This window comes from Ailuropoda melanoleuca, chromosome 19 (assembly GCF_002007445.2).
Source record: "Ailuropoda melanoleuca isolate Jingjing chromosome 19, ASM200744v2, whole genome shotgun sequence".
In the NCBI taxonomy this organism is placed as follows: Eukaryota; Metazoa; Chordata; class Mammalia; order Carnivora; family Ursidae; genus Ailuropoda; species Ailuropoda melanoleuca.
Genome location: NC_048236.1, coordinates 31,997,190 through 32,013,939, shown reverse-complemented (window position 1 = coordinate 32,013,939; position 16,750 = coordinate 31,997,190). Strand labels below are relative to the sequence as shown.

General features: G+C 37.3%; 1 non-coding gene across 1 annotated transcript; it reads left to right on the top strand.

The window, feature by feature from the left end:
* The first annotated feature begins 15,334 nt into the window (after window positions 1-15,334).
* On the top strand, window positions 15,335-15,441 carry LOC117797188. The gene has a single exon (XR_004622106.1). It is a non-coding gene; the product is annotated as a U6 spliceosomal RNA (small nuclear RNA).
* The last annotated feature ends 1,309 nt before the right edge of the window (window positions 15,442-16,750 follow it).

Below are 16,750 nucleotides of genomic sequence, written 5' to 3'. Positions count from 1 at the left end.
TCTCTGAAATGTTAACTCATTAACTATTAACTAACAAATTAACCCTTTCTCAACTATTTTGGAAATGAATCTTTAAAACTTGGCCTATTAACCAATTTCTATTTGGGGCCTGAAAATTCTTTGCTGTGCGTTTGGGAGGGCATGTTCTATAAAATTTGGAATGTTTAGTGATATCTCTGGATCTACCCATCACATGCCAGCAGTATTCCTCCACCTCAGTTGTCTCTAGATATTACCAGGTATACCTGGGGGGGACAAAATCACCACTGGTTGGAGACTGCCAGGTTCATAGGAGATGGAGTAGGTTTGGGGTAAAGAGAGATGAGTCCACTTTTATACTTTTTAAGTTCGTCATGCCTGTGGGGCATCTAACTGGATACAGTGCATTGCAGTTGGAGGGAAGAACCTGGGGCTCACTGTAAAGATCTGGGGTGTATGTACAGATTTGAGGATATTAAGTGTACATGTGATAATTGAGACTTGGGTAAAGGCCAGATTGCCCACAAGGAGTTTAAGAACAGAAGACTATGAAGAGGTACCTAGGATCCCCAGCATTTGGAGCTTTTGTAAATTGAAGACAATGAGCTTGTCAAAGTGACCAAGAAGGATAACCTGAGAGTCTTCCTTCTCTCTCTATCTCCTCTGTGCCTCTCAACAAATATGTACTTACACAACTTTTCCAATAGTAATTTTTAAACTACAAAAGAAAACAAAAACAAAAACACAAAGAACAAAACAAAACAACAGCACCCAAAGAAATGATTTAGGGACCCAAAGCTAGGATTTAAACTATTTGTAGAGTTTGGTAAATAGCTATAGAAAAAGGATGGTATTTCATAGTAACTTCAAATTTTAAAACAATTTTCTAACCTCTTCACTCTGGAAAAAGTATTAGATGAAAAGTTGTAAGAGTCTATCTTTAAATTTGTGGTACCATATTCTCTTTTCTGGACAGATTCTGTGTAATGCTTCCAAAAGTTAGAACTTAAAGTACATTTACATATTTTAATATTTGTTACCTTTTAAAACTTACATTTAAAAATAATTAAAACCTCCTAGAGAAATGAGCTACTGGATAACAGACCCAAAAAGAAATTAGCCTTAGAAACTAAAACCACTAATTGATTTCACAAAAATTAACCTTTAAGCAGCGTTGTGAGTAAAAAGACCCATTTCTCATTGACTGAATGAATCTTTTATTTTATTGTCCTTTTAAAATCATACAAATCATACATGAATATGTTATTGTTGTAAAAGATTCAAACCACACAGAAATATTTAGAAAAAAACATGAATGTCCCCCTTCTGTGATCTGCCACTCCTCCTGCCTTCCCCTCCTTTCCCTAGATGCAACAATTCTCAACTGTTTGTTGTTCTTCCATCTAGTTCTCTGTGCTAGACACTGAGTGCACACCAGTGAATGTGAAACATTGTTCTGCAACTTGCTTTTTTCCCTTTCTATATCTTGGAGGTATGAAAGAACCTTTAGCACCATATAAACAGAAAAGGTTTTCTTTCAAAATGAGAGAGTGAGCTAATATAATTAAATCAATCCAGCATTTATCACAAAGAATGACAGTAATAATTACACCACTGATCATTCAGCCAGCTGACATAAAGTCTTTGGAACCCATTTGCAGGATCACTTTGGTGAAAAGCATGTTGAATTTTGAAGTCTCAATATTTAGACTTGATAACTGCAGAAGCAAAATACTGTCCTTCATCTCATAGCAACAAGAGACCACGAGAGTGACAGTATTCTGTTTTGCTAAAATTATCTTTTTATTATATCAGACATATGTAGAAGTAACATTAATGTCATTGCCTGAGAAGAAAATTCGGGAAACAAGGTGAAATAATTTTTTTCTTTGTAACAAGAGATACTTAGCCAATTTCTTATTCTCATTATTTTCGTGCCTTACCCTCTTGGGGGAAAGCCTGGGAATATTTCCTAATGAAAAATTAACTTGGCTGAGGAGGAAAGTGTGATGCTGACCTGACAATTTCGTTTGCCCTATAATTCCAGTTCAACTTTTACATGACACAGATGATGCAAAGAAGAGATCTGCAACGAGTTCACTTTTTAGTAATCCTATAGGGGCATCTTCTCCAAGACTGTTATAATTAAACCTGATCTTTTTCACCACTGATTTCCTTCTGCAGGCTAATGCTATTCTGACATTGATGAACATTGTTCATCATGATATGAGTGTGGAGTATTTTCATATCATCAGAGAAAATCGTTCTATTTATTCCACATAGAGTGAGTCTTTCCTAAATTAGAATAACAGTATATTTTATTCTTTGCTGTCATTTATTAGATAAATCCCATGAATAAATTTGCTGTTTGTTTCTGAATAAATTCTTACTCTGCTATCATTTTCACTTTATTGCTAGTCGAATCTTTCATCTGGACCCTATTACTCACCTTCTTGGTCATTAAGTTCTTCCTTCTCGATGAAATAAGCTGCTCAGTACCTCTTCCCCAGGCCAGTACTAAATATTCACATCCAGTATTAACGGGGGGGGGGGGGGATGACTGATTGGGGATTAAAACTCAGAGGTCAGAGTCCCAGTTCCACTCCCCCTTTCCAAATATGTGACTTTTGGGCAACCTATTTGTCAGCTTGTGTTTCTTCCTCCATAAAAACTGGGGAGAATTACTATCTGCACTACCTATATTTATGTGGTTGTTTTGAGGATAAAAAGAAAAAAAAAAGAAAGGTCTGTGTAAAAGATCTTTGAAAACCATTGCACATTATACAAAGGCAAATTATTAAAGTGCCAGGCACAGCCTAGGTGCTCAGGGAACTTTTCAAAACGTTAGCTGAATCAATAGCTCCCAGTCACTGTTTGCCTCTACCAGCAACTTCACAGAGTAAAAGAGACCAGAGCTGGGATGAATTCCGGGCTTATAACCTTGTTCTGTGCCCTTTTCCTAACTTCACCTATCTCAGAGCTCAGTCAAAAACTTGCAGATGGGCCTCTGACGATTATGTCTGAGCTGCTGATTTTGCCACTCTGGACGGAGCTGATTGATCCTAGGGTAGACACCTTTCCCCAGCTGAGCTAACCAAGACTCTCCTCTGGGAATTTGATCTTTGCTGGGGAGACAAACTTTCCATATTATTAAAGTGGAATCAATTAATGATTGTGAGCTAGAGAGAAGCCTCTTGAATCGTTGTTAACATGCCCAGCTTTACTATTGATTCCTATGCTTCCTAGGTCCTTCCTAGGATTAGATACTCCCTAGGATTCTGTGAGGTAAATAGATAAAAAACCAAATAATATGTACCTCATAGGGTTGCTCAGTGTGCTTACAACAGTACCTGGAACACAATAAGCATTCATGAAGTATTAGCTGTTGTTGTTTTTATTAAATTACTTTGAATAATACCTGGCATATATAATGAGTTTTTAAGTGATTTTTTTTCAGCTTTATTGAAATATAATTGACATAAAACCTGTAAGTTCAAGGTGTGTAACATGATGATTGACACACTTATTTATTGCAAGATGATAACCAGTGTAGCATTAGCTAACACCTGCATCACAGGAGATAATTACCATTTCTTTTTTGTGTTGAGAATGTTTAAGATATACTCTCGTTAGCTACTTTCAAGCTTATAATAAAATATTGTTAACTATAGTCATTGTGCTTAACATTAGATATCCAGAAGTTGTCATCTTGTAGCTGTAAGTCTGTGTTCTTTAACTAGCATTTCCGGTTTTCTCTTACCGTCCTCCCTGCTCCTCCCTTCCCCCCACCCCTGGTAACCACCATTCTCGTTTCCATTTCTATGAGTTCAACTTTTTTAGAGACCACATATATGTGAGACCATGCAGTATTTGTCTTTCTTGGTCTAACATTTCATTTAGCAAAATGCCCTCAAATTACATCCGTGTTGTTAAAATGGCAGATGCCTTTTGTCATGACTGAATAATATTCCATTGTATGATATTGATATACACATACATCAATCACGTATTCTTTATTCATCTGTTGAAAGACACTTAGATTGTTTTCATATCTTGGCTATTGTGAATAAAACCTCACTAAACATGGGAGTGCAGATATCTGTTTGGGATCCTGTTTTCATTTCATTTTGATATATATCCAGCAGTGCGATTGCTAGATCAAATGATAGCTTGTATGATCTATTTTTAATTTCCTGAGGAACCTCCATGCTGTTTTCCATAGTGACAGCACCAGTTTACATTCCCACCAATAGTGCAAAAGGGTTCCCTTTTCTCCATATCCTTGCCAACACTTGTTATTTCTTGTCTTTTTGATGATACTCATTCTAAGAGGTGTGAGGAGATAGCTCTTCTTTTTCTAGTTGCTTGCGGCATAAAGTTAAGGTATTTAATTTGAGATCTTTCTTTGGTCTTAAATTAGGCATATAACACTATAAATTTTCATTGTAGAATTGTTTTTGCTGTATCCCATAGATGTTAGTATATGTGTTTCCATTTCCATTTGTCTCAAGATAGTTTTCAATTTCTGTTTTGATTTCTTCTTTGACCCACTGGGCTTTTAGAAGCATGTTGTTTAATCATATATTTGTGAGTTTTCCACTTTTCTCTTGAGTTCCAGTTTCATACTATTATGGTCAAAAAAGATGTTTGATGTGATTTTAATCTTCTTAAATTTATTAAGACTAATATATGATCTGTCGTGGAGAATGTTCCATGTGCGCTTGAGAAGAATGTGTCCTCTCCTGCTATTGGATGGAATTTATTTATTTATTTATTTATTTATTTATTTATTTATATATATTTTTTAATTTCTATAAACGTCTTTTAAGTCCATCTGGTCTAATGTGTAGTTTAAGTCTAATGCTTCCTTCTTGATTTTCTGTCTGGATGATCTATCCATTGTTGAAAGTTAGTGAAATCCTCTACTATTATTGTATTGCTGCTTATGTCTCCCTTCAAATCCATTAATATTTAGATACTTGTGTTGGGTGCATAAATGTTTACAGACATTATATCCTCTTGGTAAAGTAATCCCTTTATTCTTATATAATGACTTCCTTTTTCTCTTGTTTCCCCTATTGTCTTTTGTAAGTGTATTTTCTTCTGTTTTCTTTTGCCTTCCATTTGCATGCAATCTTATTTTTTCATTCCTTCCGTTTCAGTCTGTGTGTATCCTTAAAGGTGAAGTGAGCCTCTTATAGGCAGCATATAGGTGGGTCTTATTTTTTAAATTAATTTAGCCATTGTATGTCTGTTGGAGAATTTAGTCTGTTTACATTTAAAGGCATTATTAATAGCTATGAGCTTACTATTTCTATTTTGTTAATTGTTTTCTTATTGTTTTATAATTCCTTTGTTCCTTTCTTCTCATTTGTTCTCTTCCTTTTTGATTTGGTGATTTTCTGAAGTGATATGCTCTTTATTTTTCATATATCTACCATAGGCTTTTTCTTTGTTGTTATCATGGGGATTGCATAAAATATATCTATAACACTCTATTTTAAGCAGATAAAAATTTAACTTAAAATGTATATAAAAGTGCTACACACCCACATTTTATATACATTTGTTATTATTATGTTCAGTTAGCCAACATATAGCACATCAGTTTTTTATGTAGTATTCAACGATTCATTAGTTGCATTAAACACCCAGTGCTCATCACAATGCATGCCTTCCTTAATACCCATCACCTGGTTACCCCATTCCACAACCCCCCTCTCTTCTGTAACCCTCAGTTTGGTTCCTGGAGTCCAGAGACTCTCATGGCTTGTCTCCCTCTCTGATTTCTTCCCATTCAGTTTTTCCTCCCTTCTTCTGTGGTCCTCTGCACTGTTCCTTATGTTCCACATATGAGTGAAACCATATGATAATTGCCTTTCTCTGCTTGACTTATTTCACTTAGCATAATCCCCTCCAGTTCCATCCATGTTGATGCAAATGTTGGGTATTCATCCTTTCTGATGGCTGAGTAATATTCCATTGTACATATAAACCACATCTTCTTTATCCATTCATCTGTTGAAGGACATCTCAGCTCCTTCCACAGTTTGGCTACTGTGGACATTGCTGCTATGAACACTGGGGTACATATGCCCCTTCTTTTCACTACATCTGTTTCTTTGGGGTAAATACCTAGTAGTGCAATTGCTGGGCCATAGGGTACCTCTATTTTTAACATCTTGAGGAACCTCCATACTGTTTGTACCAGCCTGCATTCCCACCAACAGTGTAAGAGAGTTCCCCTTTCTCCACATCCCCTCCAACATTTGTTGTTTCTTGCCTTGTCAATTTTTTGCCATTCTAACTGGTATAAGGCAGTATCTCTTTGTGGTTTTGATTTGTATTTCCCTGAGGGCTAGTGATGTTAAACATTTTTCATGTGTCTGTTAGCCATTTTTATGTCTTCTTTGGAGAAGTGTCTGTTATGTCTTCTGCCCATTTCTTGATTGTATTATTTGTTTTTTGGGTGTTGAGTTTGATAAGTTCTTTATAGATCTTGGATACCAGCCCTTTATCTATAATGTCATTTACAAAGATCTTCTCCCATTCTGTGGGTTGCCTCTTAGTTTTGTTGACTGTTTCCTTTGCTGTGCAGAAACTTTTTATCCTGAAAAAGTCCCAAAAGTTCATTTTTGCTTTTGTTTCCCTTGCCTTTGGAGACCTGTCTTGAAAGAAGTTGCTGTGGCCAATGTCGAAGAGGTTACTGCCTATGTTCTCTTCTAGGATTTTGATGGATTCCTGTATCACTTTGAGGTCTTTCATCCATTTTGAGTTTATCTTTGTGCATGGTGTAAGAGAATGCTTAATTCTTCTGCATGTGGCTGTCCAATTTTCCCAACACCATTTGTTGAAAAAACTGCCTTTTTTTTTTCCCATTGGATATTCTTTTTTGCTTTGTCAAAGATTAGTTGATCATAGCGTTGAGGGTCCATTTCTGGGTTCTCTATTCTGTTCCACTGATCTATGTGTCTGTTTTTGTGCCAGTACCATGCTGTCTTGATGATCACAGCTTTGTAATATAGCTTGAAGTCAGGCATCATGATGGCCCCAGCTTTGGTTTTCTTTTTCAACATTCCCCTGGCAATTCAGGGTCTTTTCTGGTTCCATACAAATTTTAGGATTTTTTGTTCCATACATATTTTTGGATTGTTTGTTTAGGATTGTCTGTGAAAAATGTCAATGGTATTTTGATAGGGATTGCATTAAAAATGTAGATTGCTCTGGGAAGCACAGACATTTTAACAATGTTTATTTTTACAATCCATGAGTATGGAATGATTTTCCATCTCTTTATGTCTTCCTCAATTTCTTTCATAAGTGTTCTATAGTTTCTAGAGTATAGATCCCTTACCTCTTCAGTTAGGTTTATTCCTAGGTATCTTATGGTTTTTGGTGCTATTGTAAGTGGAATCAATTCCTTAATTTCTCTTTCTTCAGTTAAATTGTTAGTGTATGGAAATGCAACTGATTTCTGTGCATTGATTTTGTTTCCTGCCAGATTGCTGAATTGCTGTATGAGTTCTGGTAATTTGGGGGTGCAGTCTTTTGGGTTTTCCACATGAAGTATCTTGTCATCTGTGAAGGGAGTTTGACTTATTCTTTCCAATATGAATGCCTTTTTTTTGTTGTTGTTGTCTGATTGCTGATGCTAGGACTTCTAGTACTATGTTGAACAATAATGGTGATAGTGGGCATCCCTGTCTTGTTCCTGACCTTAAAGGAAAATCTCTCAGTTTTTCCCCATTATGAATGATATTCACTGTGGCCTTTTCTTAGATGGCTTTTATGATATTGATGTATGATCCCTCTATCCTATACTTTGAACAGTTTTTTTTTAAGGTTTTTATTTATTTATTTGACAGAGACAGAGACAGCCAGCGAGAGAAGGAACATAAGCAGGGGGAGTGGGAGAGGAAGAAGCAGGCTCCCAGCGGAGGAGCCTGATGTGGGGCTCGATCCCAGAACACCGGGATCATGTCCTGAGCCGAAGGCAGACGCTTAACGACTGAGCCACCCAGGCGCCCCTGAACAGTTTTAATCAAGAAAGGATGCTGTGTTTTGTCAAATTCTTTTTCTGCATCAATTGAGAGGATCATATGGTTCTTGTCCTTTCTTTTATTAATGTAGTATATCACATTAATTGATTTGTGGATGTTGAACCTCCCTCGTATCCCAGGAAGAAATCCCAGCTGGTCGTGGTAAATAATCCTTTTAATGTACTGTTGGATCCTATTGCACATTTTATATTTTGGCATCACAATTTACATCTTTTTACATTGTGTATCCATTCACAAATCATTGTAGTTATGGTTATTTTTGACATTTTTCTCTTTTGACATGTATACACTAGAGTTACAAGTCATCTACCCACCATCATCACAATATTAGAGTATTCTGAATTTAACTACATTTTTCTTTATCACTGAGTTTTATATTTTTATATGTTTTCCTGTTACCAGTTAGCATCTTTCATTTCAGCTTGAAGTACTCACTTTAACCTTCTTCGTAAGACTAGTCTAGTAGATGAACTCCTCAGCTTTGACTTGTCTGGAAAATTCTTTTTTTTTTTTTTAAGATTTTATTTATTCATTTGCCAGACAGAGAGAATGGCAGGCAGAGGGAGAAGTAGGCTCCCTGCTGAGCAATGAGCCCAATGTGGGACTCAATCTTAGGACCCTGAGATCATGACCTGAGCCAAAGGCAGACGCTTAACCAACTGAGCCACCCAGGTGTCCCGGTCTGGAAAATTCTTTACCTCTCCTTCAATTTTGAAGGACAGTTTTGCCAGGTAGAGTATTCTTAGTTGGTAGTTTTTTCCTTTCAGCACTTTGACTATGTCACTCACTCCCTCTGGCCTGCAGTTTCTGCTAAAAAAACCTACTGATAGTCTTATGTAAGAAGTGCTTTCCACTTCTTGCTTTTAAGATTCTTCTTTAGTCTTTAAGTTTTGACACTTTAAATACAATGTGTCTTGTTGTGTGTCTCTTTGGATTTTTTTTTTAAGCTTTCTGGGTCTGGATGTCTATTTCTCCATGTTTAGAAAAGGTTTCAGCCATTAATTCTTTGAAAAAGCTTTCTGACCCTTTCTTTCTTTGATTCTCCTTCTGGGACCTCTGTGATGTGTATACTGGTCCTCTGGATGGTATTTCAAAAGTCTCTTAAGCTATCTTCACTATTTTTACTTCTTTTTTAAAATTTTTCACTTCTCAGATTAGATGAATTTCACTGCTTAGTCTTCCAGTTCACTGATTTTTTCTTCTGTTTCATCTAGTCTGCTATTAAACCTGAATCCCTCTATTGCATTTTTCAGTTCAGTTAATGTAGTCTTCAGCTCTGTGTTTGTTTGGTACTTTTTCATATTTTCTATCTTCTTTGAAATTTTCACTTTGTTCATGCATAATTCTCCTCACCTCTGTGGGCATTATCTTTGTTATTTTGCATTCTCTATTAAGTAAATCACCTATCTCCATTTTATTAAGGTCTTTTTCTGGAGTTTGATTTTGTTATTTTGTTTGAAATATAGTTCCCTACTTCTTTATTTTTCTTGACTCTCTGTGTTGGTTTCTGCTCATTAGATAAAGTAACCACCTCTCTCAGTCTTGACAGAGTTCTCTTGGGTGGAAGCAGTCTCAATCAGTCTGACCTGATTTTCATTTTCTCTTAAACCCTTGTGAATGCCCAAGTTGCCTTCATTGTTCTAGCTGCCTCTCAGTATTTGAGGGTGTGCCCAGACCCATCAGTGTCCTAAAGGGGAGGATCGCAGTTAGCGATGCCAGTTGATTGGAAGCTGGACCCTCAGACAGCAGCAGGAAAGTATGTAATTAAGTCCCTTCCTGGGAGAAACTGGAAGGTAGCATTTTTGCTACTCTCCCTGTGTTTGGCCCAGTTGTAAAGCCGTGGGAGGGGTGCAGGGTGTTTCTGTATCCATTGAGAATTGCTCTTTTTGTTTGCTCTAGTCCTGTGGTACTCATGAATGTGTCTTGGCTGTCAGACCCAAGTGTTCCCGGAGCCTGTGCCCTGGGCAGCAACTAGAAAATGTGGGGTACCAGATGTGTGAACAGCTTTTTCTAGGGAGATACTGGCTACTTGAAGTGGGCTAGAGGGAAGGACAGAGATGTCCACAGGCTTCCCTGGTCTCTAGGGATGACGTCATTCAGGCCTGAGATGTGTGTGCTAAATTAGAAACTTGATCCTTGGGCAGCAGCTTTGAAAGTATGCAAATAGACCTCTTTCAGGGAAAGACTAGGAGATGGGTGTTTCTGTTTGTTCTTTCTGCTCTGAGCTCTGGGAGGATAGCCAATTAAGAACTGATTCTTTGTTTGCTACAGTCCCGTTGGATTCCTGAATACAATCCCTAGTGGCTATCAGAGCCAGGCAATCCAGGATCCCAATCCTCGGATGGCAACCACTGAAGCTGGGGTACGATGTGTGCACAAGCTCCTTTTATGGAGATACTGGTGATTTGGAGTGGGCTAGAGGGAGAAGGCAGAGATGCCCACTTGGCTTCCCTGGTCTCCGGGGAGGATGGCAGTCAGTTCCTAGATGTGTGCTAAGTTAGAAACCCTATTCTCAGCAAGTAGCTTTTAATATATGCAGATACACCTTTTTCAGGAAAAGATTGGGAAAATGGAGGCATGACATTTTTTTGCTGCTCCCTACACTAAGCCCTGGGGAGATAGCCATGATGAGTCCTTTAGAGCCCAGTAAGAACTGTTCCTTTTTATCCTTTAGGATCCTATAGTCTTATGGGCCTTGTAGATGCAAGCTCCATTGGTTTTCAGAGCTAGAAGTTTTGGGGTCCATCCCTCAGGTCCAAGTCTTAAAAGTTAGGGTGTTGGATATGGGGTCTAAACTCTTCACTCCTCAGGGAGGAAATTCCCAGTTGCTCTGGCCGGTGTCATAGAAGTTGTTGCCTATGTTCTCCTCTAGAATTTTGATGGATTCCTGTCTCACACTGAGGTCTTTCATCCATTTGGAGTTTTATTTTTGTGTATGGTGTGAGAGAGTGGTCAAGTTTCATTCTTTTGCATGTAGCTGTCCAATTTTCCCAGCACCATTTATTGAAGAGACTGTCTTTTTTCCACCGGATGTTTTTTCCTGCTTTATCAAAGATTAGTTGCCCAAAGAGCCGAGGGTCCATTTCTGGGTTCTCTATTCTGTTCCATTGGTCGATGTGTCTGTTTTTGTGCCAGTACCATGCTGTCTTTGTGATCACAGCTTTGTAGTACAGCTCGAAATCCGGCATTGTGATGCCCCCAGCTTTGTTTTTCCTTTTCAACAGTTCCTTGGAGATTCGGGGCCTTTTCTGGTTCCATACAAATTTAAGGACTATTTGTTCCAGTTCTTTGAAAAATGTCCTCGGTATTTTGATCGGGATAGCATTGAAAGTGTAGATTGCTCTGGGTAGTATGGACATTTTAACTATGTTAATTCTTCCAATCCATGAGCATGGAATATTTTTCCATCTTTTTATGTCTTCCTCAATATCTTTCAAAAGTGATCTATAGTTTCTAGGATATAGGTCCTTTACGTCTCTGGTTAAGTTAATTCCAAGGTAACGTATGGTTTTTGGTGTTATTGTAAATGGGATGGATTCCCTAATTTCTCTTTCTTCAGTCTCGTTATTCGTGTATAGAAATGCAACTGATTTCTGGGCATTGATTTTGTATCCTGCCACCTTACTGAATTGTTCTATAACTTCTAATAGTTTGGGAGTGGATTCCTTTGGGTTTTCCATATAGAGTATCATGTCATCTGCAAAGAGAGACAGTTTGACTTCTTCTTTGCCGATTTGGATACCTTTGATCCCTTTTTGTCTTCTGATTGCTGTTGCAAGGACTTCTAGTACTATGTTGAATAATAGTGGCGAGAGTGGGCATCCTTGTCGTGTTCCTGATCTTAAGGGAAAGGCTTCCAGCTTTTCCCCATTGAGAATAATGCTTGCAGTAGGCTTTTCATAGATGGCTTTTATGAGATTGAGAAATGTACCCTCTATTCCTACACTCTGAAGGGTTTTAATCAGGAAAGGATGCTGTATTTTGTCAAATGCTTTTTCTGCATCAATTGAGAGGATCATATGGTTCTTGAGTCTTTTCTTGTTGATATGATGTATCACATTGATTGATTTGCGAGTGTTGAACCATGCTTGCATCCCAGGTATGAATCCCACTTGGTCATGATGGATAATCCTTTTAATGTACTGTTGGATTCTATTAGCAAGGATCTTGTTGAGGATTTTGGCATCCATATTCATTAGAGAAATCGGTCTGTAATTCTCCTTTTTGAGGGGGTCTTTGCCTGGTTTGGGGATCAAGGTAATATTAGCCTCATAGAATGAGTTTGGTAGCTTTCCTTCTGTTTCTATTTTTTGAAATAGCTTTAGGAGAATAGGTATTATTTCTTCTTTGAATGTTTGGTAGAATTCCCCAGGAAAACCGTCTGGGCCTGGAGTTTTATTATTTGGAAGGTTGTTTATCACTGACTCAATTTCTTCATAGTTAATTGGCCTATTTAAGAAATCTATTTCTTCCTGTTTCAGTCTTGGTAGTTTATAGGTTTCCAGGAAGGCCTCCATCTCTTCCAGATTGTTTAGTTTTTTGGCATATAGCTGTTGATAAAAGTTTCTAATAATCCTTGCAATTTCAATGGTGCTGGTCGTGACCTCTCCCTTTTCAGTCATAATTTTAATAATCTCAGTCCTTTCTCTTTGTTTTTGGACAAGTTTTGCCAGTGGTCTATCAATTTTATGGATTCTCTCAAAGAACCAGCTTCTAGTCCTGTTGATCTGCTCTACTGTGGTTCTGGTCTCTAATTCATTGATTTCTGCTCTAATCTTGGTCAACTCCTTCCTTGTCAGTGGGTTAGGCCTGTCCCTCTGTTGCTGTTCCAGTTTCTTGAGGTGAGAATATAGAAACTGCATTTTAGATTTTTCTATTCTTTTGAGTGAGGCTTGGATGGCTATGTATTTCCCCCTTAGGACTGCCTTTGCAGTATCCCATAGGTTTTGGACCGTTGTGTATTCATTCTCGTTGGTCTCCATAAATTGTTTAATTTGTTTTTTGATTTCCTGGTTTATCGAGTCATTCTTGAGCAGGATGGTTCTTAGCCTCCAAGTGTTTGAGTTTCTTCCAGGTTTTTCCTTGTGGTTGAGTTCCAATTTCAGAGCGTTGTGGTCTGAGAATATGCAGGGGATAATTTCAATCTTTTGGTATTGGCTGAGACCTGTTTTGTGTCCCAGAGCATGATCTATTCTTGAGAATGTTCCATGGGCATTTGAATAGAATGAGTATTCTTTGGTTCTGGGGTGTAGTGTTCTATATATATCTATGAGGTCCAACTCGTCGAGTATGGCATTCAAAGCCTTTGATTCTTTGCTTAGTTTTTGCCAGGGTGTTCTGTCTATTTCTGATAGTGGGGTGTTGAGGTCCCCTACTATTACTGTGTTCTTATCTATATGTCTCTTTATTTTGGTTAAGAGTTGGCTTGTGTATCTTGCTGCTCCCCTGTTGGGGGCATATATATTAATAATTGTCATATCCACTTGTTGAATACTTCCTTTAAGAATAATATTGCCCTTCTGTGTCTCTAACTATAGTCCTTAGTTTAAAATCCAAACTATCTGACATGAGAATTGCCACCCCAGCTTTCTTTTGAGGTCCATTTGCATGAAAGATGGTACTCCATCCCTTCACTGGCAGTCTGAATGTATCTTTGGGTTCAAAATGAGTCTCTTGTAGGCTACCTATTTAATTTCTTTTTCTCCCCAGAAGTCATCTGGGAGGTCTTATGATGTACCTATATTAATCCATTTATTTTGTCCTCTTCCTGGAACTTTGATCTGAGTACTATTTATTTTGATTCATTGGCTAACAGTTTTAGACATTGATTGGACATTTGTTTCAGGCTTGGATGATACTCATTAACACAAACTTTTCATTTGTGAAATATTAAAACAGCCAGCAAATGTTGAAAGATGGGATGGAGTTGTTTATATTCTATTTGTAGTCTTCATTTCCTCTGTTTGGCTGGCTTATTCGTGGATTGACCAGGGTAGGTTTCATTCCATCCAATATCCTCTTTCACCTGGAACTTCAGAGCTAACATAAAAATTTAGCAAGACTGTTAGTAGGATTTATCATATTTAGAATTCTTAAAATGCAGTTATTAACTTCAAAAGTTGTTTAGTAATGTTCACAAGTTAAACTCATTTAATTTATATATCCAATATGTGATTTACTGTTGTTTATTTCTGTTCATCTATTTGTGTCCCCTAGTGTCCTGGAGGGTAGGAGTGGATTGCTGTCTTAAAGATGGATAGTTAGTGAATATAACATAGAAACTGGAAGAAACATGAGTTGGTAGCTTTGCTTTGGGATGAATCTCCTCAGTTGAATTCTATTCTCAGAGAATTTTTAGAAACACATTTATGTGCTGTGTAGTTTAAGGGAACCTGCACTGCGGTAGTTACTCAAACAGTAAGAATATCCCTATATCCTTGAAATTTGAGACCAACTTTTATTTGTAAGTCTGTGTGTTTTTCCCTGTATTTTGGGAATCTCTTCATTCTTCAGCAACAGGAAAGTTCCTAACATGGGTTTTGACCTCTTTTCAAAACCGTAGGGAGAGCAGCAGTGTTTTATATTTCCTGGATACTGAGTCATACCGTACCAAGTTCCAGTGCCAAAAATCCACACTACACTCACTCCCCTTAACCAGTCTCTCCAAAAAGGGCTCCTGCAAGTATAATTTATGGTGCTTCAGCAGTGATACAAAAAATGCTGGACTGAGTTCAGAAACAAGGGGCAAATGATAACAATGAGAGCAAACAATTTCAGATTGTTTTACTTGCAGCTGGCAACCAGGCTGCTGGAGAGAATGTATATCTGGAAGAACTAAACAGACAGCCTTCCTAAGCCAGCCTTCCTTTTTTGTATGTGTGTATGTATTCATTCATTCATTCATTCATTCATTTAAAAGGACAACAGTTGATACTTTGGAGAAAAATCTAACATGCTTCCATTGTCCTCCTAAAATGTTCAGTTATAAAAGCTGGGAAAGAGCTCCTTTTTGTCATAGATTTCCAAGGAGTGGTAAGACTCAATTTCATGAGCTGATTAAAAAGCTTTAAATGTTTGTGGTCAAGGATACACCTGATGATGCTTCACTACTGATGTTAGGCTGCTCTGTGTTTGCGCTGTCACACAAAGGTGCAATACAGTTTCATTCTCTTGTGTCCAAAATAATAGGTATTTTATATGTCACTGTGCTGCATTATTACTCACCATTATTTATCACCATTTGAATACTTCCTCATTTTTAACTAATGTAGTCTTTAAAAGTCTTTCATTAACAAGTGCTCACTTTAGCAGTACATATACTAAAATTGGAACAATATAAAGAAGATTAGCCTGGCCCCTGTGCAAGGATGACATGCAAATTCATGAGGAGTTCCATATTTTAAAAAATCCTTAAACAAAAGTAAAGTAACATGTTGAAAGGGAAAAAGATAAAGGCTCACATCTTATTTGTTTGGAAATCTTAGATTTTCTAGATGATACAACAATCTTAAATATTAAAAAAAAACCCTCCTACGTTACTAGTCTTTAAGTTGACAAAGAAAATATATTTATATGTATCTGTACTTATATGAAATAAAAAGAAAATAGTCATTATATGGCCTTTATCTTGGTCCAGTTTCTGACAGCGTGAATCACACTCCTTCCAGTTAGGGCAGCTCTTCCTTTCTACTTCAGGTAGAATTTTCACGGGCTTCTCTCTTATCGAAGCCCGTCTAAGAACCTTGCCTCTATTTCTGTTATTTCATCTGATTTGGGAGAGAAGCAGGGTTAAAAACAAACAAAAAGCTGCCAAAGAAATAATAAAGCTTTTGTCTTTTTCCTGAATTGGAACATTCCTACCCACTAAAATATAAATTAAAATGCAATGAGTCATCCTTTTCCATCATTTGCATGAGTACCACACCTTTTGTCTACCTTTGCAAGAAAGGTCACTTGCTGAGAATAATGATTCATGCTGCCCGCCCCTCTTCAAGGACTTTCTGTCTATGCTCACCAATAGCATCCATAAAATTAATTCTACCTGGCATTTTCTTTAGTCTAGGTTCTAGAAATCACTAGACCTATGCTGCCTCTGACCAAAGATCTTCTTACCTGACTTAACTCTTCTGAGTAACTCAGGCATGTGATGCTGACCCCAAGTACCCTAGAAGGGGCCCTGGAATTCAATATGTGTAAATCAACCCACATTTGATTTGTTAGCAATAGAAAAGGCAGCCATCATGCATCATCATTCATTCTCTGTCAGAAGAAAGTGAATTTCTTCTATTATTGTTTATAGTCATTCAATGTTGTGATATATTTACATTTTTTAAATTTGTTTCTTTGAAAACCATTAAAAACTGTGGAGAAGTAACAATAGTTATCATTCAGTATATGGCCACTACTGTGTTAAATGCTTCAATTAATGGTCCTATTTGACCTCACCCAAAAATATACTTGCTACAATCTCCATTTTTTTTCAGAGGTAGAACCTGCGGTTTAGACATTAAATAATTTATCATCATGCAGTTAATAAAACTGGAGGACTAACTTGATTCAAAGACTTTTATTCTCCAAAATCTGTGTTCTTTTCCACTTTGCTATACCACCTCAAGAAAAAAATTCTACTAATTCTGAATATGCTTAACAGAATTTGTGATAATTTAATCAGGGCAATCATGTGCCTTTGTGCTCTGAGGAAAAATCTGTTA